At 47.4% G+C, this 12,911-nt stretch overlaps 1 protein-coding gene across 2 annotated transcripts in view; it reads right to left on the bottom strand.

Annotated features, from left to right (window-relative positions):
• The window catches only part of LOC147727609 (prostaglandin reductase 1-like), a 336,086-nt gene extending 332,795 nt beyond the window's left edge, over positions 1-3,291 (bottom strand). Inside the window, exon 1 of one of the 2 annotated variants that reach the window (XM_086961643.1) lies at positions 3,025-3,291. The gene's annotated coding sequence lies outside the window, so the exon portion shown is untranslated. The remainder of the gene's footprint in view (positions 1-3,024) is intronic. The other variant, XM_086961644.1, reaches the window with a different exon arrangement.
• Between the last annotated feature and the right edge of the window lie 9,620 nt (positions 3,292-12,911).

The following is a 12,911-nucleotide window of genomic DNA, read 5'->3' as shown; positions in this document are numbered from 1 at the left end:
GGCTAATATGTATATCTATCGTTCTATGGTAAACTCTCTGCTCCATGTTTTGGAATTACTTAAGTGCACAATGTTAGCATGGTACTACCAATGTTCTCTCGGGCTCTTACGCTGTCACATAAGACAGAGACACTACGCCACTATGGCCACACCATTGCATGCGCCTAGATATCTTGAAAACAGTATCTTGAATTGCACATAGCGCTGGCCACTATGTAAGGGCTTCCTTATATGAGATACTGAATTCCCCTATTTAACTCCATGTATACCACACAATTTGCAGGTCATACAGAATATTGACACAGACGCTTTAATTTTACACGATGTAACCAGATCAGCCATTGCACATTGATAAATAAGCACCAAGATTCCTCCCTATACATAGCCTTGCGGTAGAAGACCTAACCTGAAGCTTTACCCGCTGGATACTGTTGTTATCTGACTGTTATAAATTTTAGGTGAGTTTGGATAGTTTGCTGCTACACAATATCAACTTGGGAATTTTTATTTTTTCTTTGTAAATATGTTTTAATTGTTCCTCCACATCACTCTCACTGAGTCTCCACATTTGAGAGTGCATGTACACTTGTTTCATGGTGTTGAGACACGCTAGTGTAATAATACACTGGCATGTAACCCACTCAAGAAATACAGTCACCGATGCGAATGTAAATAAACCAATGTGATATGCTTTTCCTCTTTCCTCAACAGGTAATGACAGCTTAACACAATAGAAGAAGGGTAATATAGGATCCCTCCCTTCATCCCTATTTGTTGTTGTACCCACACTAGTGTACACACACTACACACTTGGGAATTAGAGTAGACAGTTTTCACTTTCAGATATCTGCTAAAATAGTCACATAGGTCCTGAAGAATCGCTTGTTTAATTAACGCCAGCGAGAAACATGTTGACCAGACAATAATAACATCTGGAGGATCTCTGGAAGCATAATATTCCAGCACTCTCCTCTAGAAATCAGTTTTTAATTAAAGCAGCGGACCACCTGAATAAATCATTCCCGGTACCCCGATCTTTATTTTAATTCACTCCACAACGTCTACTATTCCATTCTGGCCCCATACCCGCACTTCATCCACACGGCTGTTGGAAAAAGATCTCCGCCAAAGAGCCCCTCTATGAGGTGTTGCCCGTTGGGTATTGCGCCGCCGACCCAACGAGGAGCAGGCCCAAATGATGAAGCATGACACCTGAAAGGGTGTGTGAGGGCATTAAATCCAACAAAATGGATCCCCAGGGTTAACCTCACGTTACCCTACCATTATCATCCACATCACTGACTGTATCAACCCCTCCCCCTTCCCTTTAGGAACAGCACAGCATTCTTTGCATATACGTATCCTTTAGGGCACGCTGTAGCTGGACCTTCTACTTTTGCCCAAGTAGTAATAGCCCTTTACTCCTCTCTTTGATATCATACCCCAGGGAAGCAGCCTTAAGTATGTTAATGTTAGGTTTCGGATACGTATTGGAGACGTCACCTCAATCAGCCCCCTGAAGGAGGCTCGGTTTCGTGGTGCGACTAAGGGTGCCCCTCCCCTAGGCGTGGGAGGCGCCTACTCATTAGAAATACAAAACTTGCTTTTTGTCCTATGTTTGCTCTTGTTTTTATTTGACACAAGCATTCTGCGCAAACCCAGAATGAGATACAAGGCGTTACGTGGAATCATAAGGGTTTAACGCTGTTCCCCCTACACTCACACTGCATGAATCATGTGGTATTTGGTACAAGTAGACGCAAAGACATTAGGAGCTGCGCTTGCGTCAGTTGTCCATGCAAAAATATTTTATTTTTTTTGTACTTATTTTTATTATAATACTGCATTGTTAATCACAGGAATTGGTACATTCTACATTTCTCGTAATCTGCCCATGGGGTCATTAACAAGGATTACATTGCGATATGCATAGTGCACCAGGGTTTACTCACCCGATCACAATGTGTGTTTACAATCCACATGCAGTAATTACAGTGGTAAGAATCACACAGTATGGGGAAAACAAAACCTATAACTTTACGCAGCAGTGGACGGTGATGCAAAACATCTTTAACGCAGAAAACCGATCGAGGTTGTTTGCCCCGCTTGTGGTGGTCAGGTGCGGATTGTGTCTCACGAACTCCGACTCCAAATCTTGGTAAATCTGTAGCAGTTTGTGATGCATATGTGACCTTTGTGCTGCAACTGTTTCACTTCCTGAAGATGCCTCTGCTTACATTTGTGTGAAAGTCTGCGCCTAGCGTAACCGCTCTCTCTGTGAGTGAATGGCTGAAAGGTGAAAGGGGACATATTCCACACACGAACGGAAGCGCTCCAACAAATGACACGCATTAAGCACAATAACCCACTCTCGGAGTTAGGCGCCAGGACTGGCTAATGGAGGGGGCATGCACAAAAGTACCATCATACATGCAAAACACCCCTTTAAGGACTACAGAGAACAGAGTGGACATTTACTGTTGGGTAAACACATCTGAGCACAAACAGCTGGAACTTAAGAACGTGTCTTCGAACGTGCTCAGTGCTAAGAGTTCATTCAAGGACAGCTCTGCAGCGCCGCTATTTATAAATAACGGAAAACGAATTATTTTACCACAATCAAGTACTATTACCTTAGCTACGCTAGCAATTTTCTTTCCTTCCCTTGAACCCATTTCCACCAGGGGGGTAAGTCAGGCCCCCTGCGGCGTGGGCGGGGGTGGGGGGGGGGGGGGGGGGGCAACCCTTCAAGAGCCCCCATTCAGTCCAAGGCCAATGACTGTCCCGGAGATGTGAGACTCTGGGACCTTTCGTCACTTCCTGCAGTAGCCACCCAATTCCACCCATCACCACCCCAACCCTAAACATGCACAGTTAATCTAATCTCTCTCCATCAGTGTAGTTCGATTTCTTAAAATAAATATTTAAATATAAACTATTATGCGTCTTTCTTCTTGGAGCCTTCTAAAATCAATTGTGCCTAAAGCGCGGTTCATAAATGGCCTCCATTGCCGTGCACTGTACCTGACCTCAAGGGATTGAACCACAGAAGACGTGTGCCTCGAAGCCTGGGAGTGCGTGTGCTGCAGAGCGCGTCCCTTCTCCTGTCAACGTCAGAACACAATCTTCAGCTCACTGTTTACGTCTCTCTGCCAAGGCCCTGCCTTAATGAGGGCTTCTCGTCGGCGTTCGCCCCGCCCCACTTTTCAAAGAACGAATCCTTTCAATGTTCAACTGGAGTGAGAGTAAAAAATATGACTGTTTTTCATGTGTGCCCTGGCAATCTTACCCACTGGCAGACAGACGGACTCATGCTTAGCAGAGCTGGCCTGGGTTCACTGCAAGCAACAGTTTAAATGCACGAGGTGCACTTTACTTTAGGAACGTGCTTTTCTTTAAAGATGTGAGTGGAAACGGGCATAAGTACCGTTGGTGCAGCAGGTGCAGTTGCACCAGAGCACAAAACCTCAAGGGGGAATTGAACCTCGAAAATTGCTCGATTTTACAACAGCAGTCAAAGCGGCAATGTTTCTCACTTGCTCCAGGCCCACTGCATCTTTGCTACGAAACTGCGGAGAGTGAGGCAGGTGACTTGATTGCCTATTGAACGACAGTCATTCACATTTAAAGACCCTGAAGAGACCTTATGGGCTGTCTACAGGACAGCCTGAACTGCAGCATGCCTGCAATATATTTCTCCCTGAGGCCAGGGTCCGACCAACAGGCAGGGCTGACAGATCAGTGTGTGGCCCGTTTCACGTTAACCCCTTTGCTGCCAGTTCTCCCTCCTTGTGCAACGCCCTTTTTTGACTATTTGGGGTAGTTCACCCTTAGGTCCTCCTAACTTTTTGTTCACATAAGTTATCCATGCCAGATTTGCGTTCTTTTCTTCCAACATCCTGATGCTTCGAAAGATACCACTGGTTTGTGGATTCCCTGGGAGGAGAATGAGAAAGTAGCCAAAAAACAGCTACATTTGGGTTTTTTTTGGGTGGGGGGTGGGGGGGGAGGGGCGGATAAAAGTTATGCATAAGAAAGCATCTGGTTTCTTCACTGCAAATAATATCAACAGAGGATTTGTGGTTCTAAAATCACCATCTTCCCAGCTTTCAGAAACAGGCAGTTTCTCAGGCATTTTACTGGAACATAGCCCATTTTTCCTATTTTATGTGCTTTCAACCTCCTTCCAGTTAGTGGTAGAAATGGGTGTGAAACCAATAATGGATCCTGAAAAGCTATGCATTTCTGAGAAGAAGACAAAATTCCGAATTCAGCAAGGAGTCGTTTGTGAAAATCTTTCATGGTTTTCCTATAGAAATTAACAATTAAAATAAAAGAATATTTAAATTTAGTTGAAAAAACAGCCAATTGTGACTACATTTTCACCTATAACTTCTAACTATGGTAGATTTTTTTATGCTTTGTAACATTTCATCCGATGGACCCTTCTGGTTGCAGCGTTGTATGAGGCTTGTAGTTTCACCAAGAACTCAAGGTACCCAGAGACAATAAATGAGTATCACTATGTATTTCTGAAATTGGAACAAGATATGGAGTTTAGCAGTGGTTATTGTTGCATCTTGGAATTTGTGGGCACCCATATTAGCATGTGAATTAGGGGGTATTGTTCAAATTCATTTCTTTTTAGGTTTCGCTTGGCCGTAGCACTGCGCAGCAGTGCTCGCGCAGGCGAAATTTAATGTTATCTCAGTATTGGGGACTTGAACCCGCCCCTTCTTCCATTGGCTAGCTCCATAAATGGAGGATAGCCATTGGAAGACATCGTTGTCAATTACTCTTTCCCCGTTAGGACGCGATTCAGGGGCGTTTCCATGTCTTTTTTTAAGTCCCACCTCTTTTTAGTCATGCCTTTCTGGGCGTTTTTTGTTGCCGAATTGATTTTTTCTGTTTGTATATTTTATGTAATCCTAGTTATTGTGCCGTTGTTGTGCCTTGTTTATCCCCCGCCCTCCCTCCCGTTGTCCGTGCCTTCGCCAGGAGTTAATTTTGCTGAATGAAAACAGATTCAGAAAAGGGGGTGGTGATGAACAGAGTGTCTGAATTGAGCAGACCACTCTTACCCAGTCCAAAGATCAGGGCTTGATCCATCACCGTTATTTATCTCACTGCCCCATCCCAGCTCAGAACCTGGCTATATGCAAATCAGTCTGTCCCTGGCCCAGTGCATCATGGGAACAGGGCAGACTAAACTACCAAGCCAATTCTTCACCAGAAAGGAGACAAGCTACCGGGGACCGGTTTCTGGCATTTCAGCCGTCTTCGGCCCGGCTTGCTTGAATCCTGATGGAGCAGTGAGAAAGGGACTCATGTCTGAGTATACCCTGCCACACCTATAGTGGCCAAAAACGATTCAGAAAAGGGAGTGGTGATGAACAGAGTGTCTGAATTGAGCAGACCACTCTTACCCAGTCCAAAGATCAGGGCTTGATCCATCACCGTTATTTATCTCACTGCCCCATCCCAGCTCAGAACCTGGCTATATGCAAATCAGTCTGTCCCTGGCCCAGTGCATCATGGGAACAGGGCAGACTAAACTACCAAGCCAATTCTTCACCAGAAAGGAGACAAGCTACCGGGGACCGGTTTCTGGCATTTCAGCCGTCTTCGGCCCGGCTTGCTTGAATCCTGATGGAGCAGTGAGAAAGGGACTCATGTCTGAGTATACCCTGCCACACCTATAGTGGCCAAAAACGATTCAGAAAAGGGGGTGGTGATGAACAGAGTGTCTGAATTGAGCAGACCACTCTTACCCAGTCCAAAGATCAGGGCTTGATCCATCACCGTTATTTATCTCACTGCCCCATCCCAGCTCAGAACCTGGCTATATGCAAATCAGACTGTCCCTGGCCCAGTGCATCATGGGAACAGGGCAGACTAAACTACCAAGCCAATTCTTCACCAGAAAGGAGACAAGCTACCGGGGACCGGTTTCTGGCATTTCAGCCATCTTCGGCCCGGCTTGCTTGAATCCTGATGGAGCAGTGAGAAAGGGACTCATGTCTGAGTATACCCTGCCACACCTATAGTGGCCAAAAACGATTCAGAAAAGGGGGTGGTGATGAACAGAGTGTCTGAATTGAGCAGACCACTCTTACCCAGTCCAAAGATCAGGGCTTGATCCATCACCATTATTTATCTCACTGCCCCATCCCAGCTCAGAACCTGGCTATATGCAAATCAGCCTGTCCCTGGCCCAGTGCATCATGGGAACAGGGCAGACTAAACTACCAAGCCAATTCTTCACCAGAAAGGAGACAAGCTACCGGGGACCGGTTTCTGGCATTTCAGCCGTCTTCGGCCCGGCTTGCTTGAATCCTGATGGAGCAGTGAGAAAGGGACTCATGTCTGAGTATACCCTGCCACACCTATAGTGGCCAAAAACGATTCAGAAAAGGGGGTGGTGATGAACAGAGTGTCTGAATTGAGCAGACCACTCTTACCCAGTCCAAAGATCAGGGCTTGATCCATCACAGTTATTTATCTCACTGCCCCATCCCAGCTCAGAACCTGGCTATATGCAAATCAGTTTGTCCCTGGCCCAGTGCATCATGGGAACAGGGCAGACTAAACTACCAAGCCAATTCTTCACCAGAAAGGAGACAAGCTACCGGGGACCGGTTTCTGGCATTTCAGCCGTCTTCGGCCCGGCTTGCTTGAATCCTGATGGAGCAGTGAGAAAGGGACTCATGTCTGAGTATACCCTGCCACACCTATAGTGGCCAAAAACGATTCAGAAAAGGGGGTGGTGATGAACAGAGTGTCTGAATTGAGCAGACCACTCTTACCCAGTCCAAAGATCAGGGCTTGATCCATCACCGTTATTTATCTCACTGCCCCATCCCAGCTCAGAACCTGGCTATATGCAAATCAGTCTGTCCCTGGCCCAGTGCATCATGGGAACAGGGCAGACTAAACTACCAAGCCAATTCTTCACCAGAAAGGAGACAAGCTACCGGGGACCGGTTTCTGGCATTTCAGCCGTCTTCGGCCCGGCTTGCTTGAATCCTGATGGAGCAGTGAGAAAGGGACTCATGTCTGAGTATACCCTGCCACACCTATAGTGGCCAAAAACGATTCAGAAAAGGGGGTGGTGATGAACAGAGTGTCTGAATTGAGCAGACCACTCTTACCCAGTCCAAAGATCAGGGCTTGATCCATCACCGTTATTTATCTCACTGCCCCATCCCAGCTCAGAACCTGGCTATATGCAAATCAGTCTGTCCCTGGCCCAGTGCATCATGGGAACAGGGCAGACTAAACTACCAAGCCAATTCTTCACCAGAAAGGAGACAAGCTACCGGGGACCGGTTTCTGGCATTTCAGCCGTCTTCGGCCCGGCTTGCTTGAATCCTGATGGAGCAGTGAGAAAGGGACTCATGTCTGAGTATACCCTGCCACACCTATAGTGGCCCAAAACGATTCAGAAAAGGGGGTGGTGATGAACAGAGTGTCTGAATTGAGCAGACCACTCTTACCCAGTCCAAAGATCAGGGCTTGATCCATCACCGTTATTTATCTCACTGCCCCATCCCAGCTCAGAACCTGGCTTTATGCAAATCAGTCTGTCCCTGGCCCAGTGCATCATGGGAACAGGGCAGACTAAACTACCAAGCCAATTCTTCACCAGAAAGGAGACAAGCTACCGGGGACCGGTTTCTGGCATTTCAGCCGTCTTCGGCCCGGCTTGCTTGAATCCTGATGGAGCAGTGAGAAAGGGACTCATGTCTGAGTATACCCTGCCACACCTATAGTGGCCAAAAACGATTCAGAAAAGGGGGTGGTGATGATCAGAGTGTCTGAATTGAGCAGACCACTCTTACCCAGTCCAAAGATCAGGGCTTGATCCATCACCGTTATTTATCTCACTGCCCCATCCCAGCTCAGAACCTGGCTATATGCAAATCAGTCTGTCCCTGGCGAGTCTTTGATCTCTACGGAGTGTCTTGCTCACGCTGCCTGCACGGGCCAGTCGGCTCTCTGATTGGTTGGCAACTACCAAATATGCTTTGTGATTCGTCGACCTTGTCAGCCAATCAGATAGCCTACTGGCGTGTACAGGGAGCATGAGCAAGACACGCTGTCGACTCGCTGTCCCAAGGGCGCATCGATGTTCACTCTCTCCAATCACTGCAGGAATCACCACATCCGGGCCGGGAGCCTCAGGACCTCCGTGTTCTGCACTTCTGATGTCAGCAATTGGCCGCGCTGAGATTGGTGCAACTGCAGGCGCGTTGCCCGGCAATGAGGGGCTAGTCAGGAAGAGGAAACACGCTGAAGCCCAGTAAGTGCGAGGCGTCGCCAGGCAACCCGACCTCGCACCCACGAACCTGCCTGCAGCTGAAGGAAGAGCCGCGCTTGGGACGGGAGGGGCTGCCTCGCTCCTCACCCGTGCAGCGCCAACGTGAGAGAAGTGCCCCTGTTCCTGGAGCTGCGCACTGATGAAGAGCTTCATCTCCACAGGTAACGCCCTCGGTGCGGGTTAAGCGCCGCTTTCGGAGGGTTGTGGCGGCACTTGTTTTGTTATGATATTTTAGTTGGTTATAACGCGCTGGCCTAATTACAGTTGGGCGTTAAGCCTACGGTAACATCATCTGTTTCCTCCACCTTGGAATTCAGGTGGTTCATCGGATAAAATCCTCGCCTCTGGACAGAGTTTGGAGAGTGTTTTTTTAAACTTGGTTGGTGGAATGGCATTAGGTTGTGTTTGGTCGGCCTTAGGTCCCTGGTCATGCACTTTGTGTGCCCTTATATGTAAGAGGACTGTTTCACACCTAAATCTTCCTGAAGCAGACTTGTACCCCGACACCCACAATACCACATAAAGCCTGCACCTTTATACACACAGACGGGCAATATAATCATGGTCACTGTAGTAAACTCTGGCAAAGGCCACATTCACACACTGCAACAGACTCCTACCTCCCCCCACCGCGCTATCTTTTATCCCTACGTTGGCATCAGCTTGTTCTTTAGCTACATTTGCATAACTATACAAGGTGTGATTGACCTCAGTGACCTTATTTTCACCCCACCCAGCACCCACTTACCAGAGAGAGCACCTGCCCTGATGTTAAAGGTGCCGAACATGTACTATGAAGTTTATACCTGTACTAGTCCACCATAATGGCCTCTATCGTATTCTAAATGGCCTCTGTAGGACTCATTTGACGTGTCTTCCTCTCCTCTGAAATCGTCCCCCCCACACTGACAAGCAGCAAGCGCGAGCTAACCATTGTTTGGGCCCAGGAAGGAGCACACAGAGAGGGCGTTTCTTTGTCTTTCAGAGGCATCAGTTGCCTAAGGAGGGGCACTCTAGGGGGTCCACCCCTGAACTGCCAACTGTCCTTCGCCGAAGGAGGGGGTGGGGGAGGACGACGCCCTAATTATTGCTTTGACCCTTAGCTTCCCGTTGTGGCCAGTGACTTTGAATGTGTATTTAGGGTCACCAATCACGCGCCCCCTCTCGATAATTGCACTGTAATTATGCAGCAGCCTGAGGCGGGACCACCGAGGGGCTCGCCCCCACCCCGGGCTAGATTTAAGTTGCATCCACTAAACAAACCGACTGTGGTTGAGGTGAAGTGATTAACCTCATAGCTGCTATGGAACGTCCAGCTCCAGTGCTGGACGTTCCATTGCGCAGGTGAGGTTCGAACGTTCAATGGCCGACGGCAGCACTACGGAGGTAGTGGTGCCGTCAGCCGACGAACGTGCGCAGCACCTAAGAGGTTAAGAGGTTGGTCATTATGTCGTCTTCAGGTACACCTGTAATAAACGTGTTTGCTTGTTCCAAGGAACGAGTAGAGCTCTGACTTAAAGAATTCTCCAGTGTCCCCTGTTCCCATGTACTTAACTTATAAGCAATTCCAGCAAAAACCCACAGTTTGAGTGATCCTTTTATTTTTGTGAAACGTACTACAGAACAAAGGTCTGGCCGTTGGTATTACGTGTATATCGTCGGCTTTTATCCCGGTGCACACCGACAACCGCTCAGAAGGGTCGATCTTGTGCAGTGGCCAAGTACACCCCGAGGTGCCTAGTAATGTACGATATCTTCAGAACTTTTTCTTTGACATGTGACTTTGACCTTGAGGCTGCAGCTAAAGTATTGTGGGCTCTGTTTGCCCATTTGCCCCCGATAGAAAACCATGCAACTGAAGGGGAATAATCCTGTCGGTATGCAGTGCCCACCTCGCAATCTGATGGCATTGTTCATTTGTCCGTCTCATTGCTTGATGTTGGTACAATAATTTCGTGTGAACAGGCATACCAGGGTTGTATGCAGAGAGAGTTTCCCTGGCTTGTTCGACTTTTACCTTAAATCTCCCCTATCTCCCCTTTTGTTGGGGGGGGGGGGGGGGGCGGTGGCACTCTCTAAAGCTTTGATTCTTTGGTAGTATGACATTGTAGAAGCGTCGTTTTTTTGGGTAGCATGACATTGAGAAAGAATACGTTTTTTTAGGGATGCTTCGTCCTTTTTCTTTTTTTTCTTTCTTTTTCTTTTTGGAATAATGGAGGTTGTCGATGCGATGCTGAACTGGGGCAGTTTTGTGTATCGATGTTCAGTCGCCCATCTTCTCCACACTTTTCCTCTGCAGACGAAACGTGTCTGAGCACTTTATAAAGACAAGCATACATGCAGCCCCCCCACCCAAAGCTTTAGCATCTGCGCCGCCTTTTACATTCAGCAAGCACAGATGGGTATGCTGCCTGTCGTGCAGATGCTACTTTCATTCTGCAGCTCTACATGCAATAGTGCAAACGTGCTGAAGGAAAAATGAACAGAGGTCAAAATACAAATTATACGTTCCAATATTTGTTCACTTATCCGCCTCGCACACGCTTGGTGGAAGGCACAGAAAAGTTTGAATTGAAATTTTGATTCTGTGTGTTGCAGAGCTGGTTGTTGGGCGACATTATGTTAATGGTAAAATAACAAAGAAACCTTTGGCTCGTAAGAACCATTTCCACCTGATCACAATAGAATCACTGCTGACTGAACTGCCATAGCCCTCCAGGAAGTAGAGGTGGACGAGCCAACATATTAACACGGTGAGCCGAGCCCATGGGCTGGCTTGGCTCTTAAAGCTGTGCACGAGCCGAGCCCTGAGAAAGTTTGCCCTGTAAAGCATGCATAAACTTTGACATTAATTAGCATGTCACGTTACAGCGCTGCACTGAGAAGTGCTTATTAAAAGAGTGATGAGTCCAAACGATTAAGAAATGCGTTCTCCGCTTCAAACCCGAGAACAGTGGCATAGACCTTGGTGGAATTGGCTGTGATCCTTGGACCCAGCCCACCCCCTCCTATCAGTCCCTGAATATATTGTATTGTAGCCGCCCAAAAATACAGTCTGAAATCTGGGGCCCCCCATCCTCCTTTATCCCTGGGGAGAGAAATAAATCTATATGCCCTCCTTGTCTTTCCATGGGCCCATATAAACTTATTCAGAACCGCCTCTAACTTACTAAACCAGCTTGATTAAAAAAACAATGGAATTGCCCTAAAAAAGTATAAAAACGTAGGCAAAATAATCATTTTGATCACATTGGCCATTTTTGACGTCTGTTTTGAAGGGGTGGGTTGCGCTATTTCAGTCCTCTCCTTATCAGGTAAGTAGCATTTTGTTTATTTACGTCTTTGCGTGTCTTGTTGCCGTCGTCCTCTGTTCCCGGATTGCCCGCCTCCTGTCGATCGCTCCCAGTGCCATCCAGCCACATTGCCCAATGCCCACCCATCCAGTATCATCACTTGTTTAATGTTCCTTTGGGTAATGTCCGCGCTGGTGCGTGTGTTTAGTTTGTATTTGGTGTTTTGCCAAACGTGTCTTGTATGCTAAACTGCATTGTTGCGCCTTTGAAAGTTTGTGCTTGCTGCTGTCCTCCCCCCCCCTCTTCGTGCTTGCTGTCCTGCCTTCCCCCGCCCCCCCTCCCGCTGTCCGTGTCTCCGATCCCACACCCCCTCCATTGCTTTTTTAAAGTTCCTTTGGGTAATATCTGCGCTATATAAAAATGCCCTAAATAAAAATAAATAAATACTGCTGTGCTGGTCCTTTCGGATCTCCGACCCTGCTGCCCCTCCCCTAGTACCTGCGGAAGTCATTCCTGTCCGTTGCAAAGCCATAAGCTGTCTTTGAGCTGGAGGGGTGCAGTGTGCTCTGGGCCAGTGGTTTTGTGTTACCTGTTTTCGTTACTTTTGGTAGATATGTGTGTGTGTGTTTGGTGCGTGTGTTTAGTTTGTATTTGGTGCTTTGCCATACGTGTCTTGTATGCTAAACTGCATTGGTGCGCCTTTGAAAGTTTGTGCTTGCTGCTGTCCTGCCCCCCGCACCCTGTTCGTGCTTGCTGTCCTGCCTTCCCCCTCCCCCCTCCCGCTGTCCGTGTCTCCAAACCCAACCCCCCTCCATTGCTTTTTTAAAGTTCCTTTGGGTAATGTCCGCGCTATATAAAAATGACTTAAATAAAAATAAATAAATACTGCTGTGCTGGTCCTTTCGGATCTCCGACCCTGTTGCCCCTCCCCTAGTACCTGCGGAAGTCGTTCCTGTCCGTTGCAAAGCCATAAGCTGTCTTTGAGCTGGAGGGGCGCAGTGTGCTCTGGGCCAGTGTTTTTTTGTTACCTGTTTTCGTTACTTTTGGTAGATATGTGTGTGTGTTTGGTGCGTGTGTTTAGTTTGTATTTGGTGTTTTGCCATACGTGTCTTGTATGCTAAACTGCATTGGTGCGCCTTTGAAAGTTTATAATTGTGTTCAATGTAAGTTTGGGTATGTGCACATGTCGTTTTGATATGTACATGTCTATGTGACATAAGAGTGTTCCGTGTGTGTCGAATGTATGCATTATGTATGAGTGATTGGTTGTGCTTCTATCGCTGTGATTTGTGTTACAT

Source organism: Lissotriton vulgaris, chromosome 3_1 (assembly GCF_964263255.1).
Source record: "Lissotriton vulgaris chromosome 3_1, aLisVul1.2, whole genome shotgun sequence".
Taxonomy (NCBI): Eukaryota; Metazoa; Chordata; class Amphibia; order Caudata; family Salamandridae; genus Lissotriton; species Lissotriton vulgaris.
Note: the sequence above shows the minus strand (reverse complement) of the source record. Positions and strands in the feature narration are given on the sequence as shown.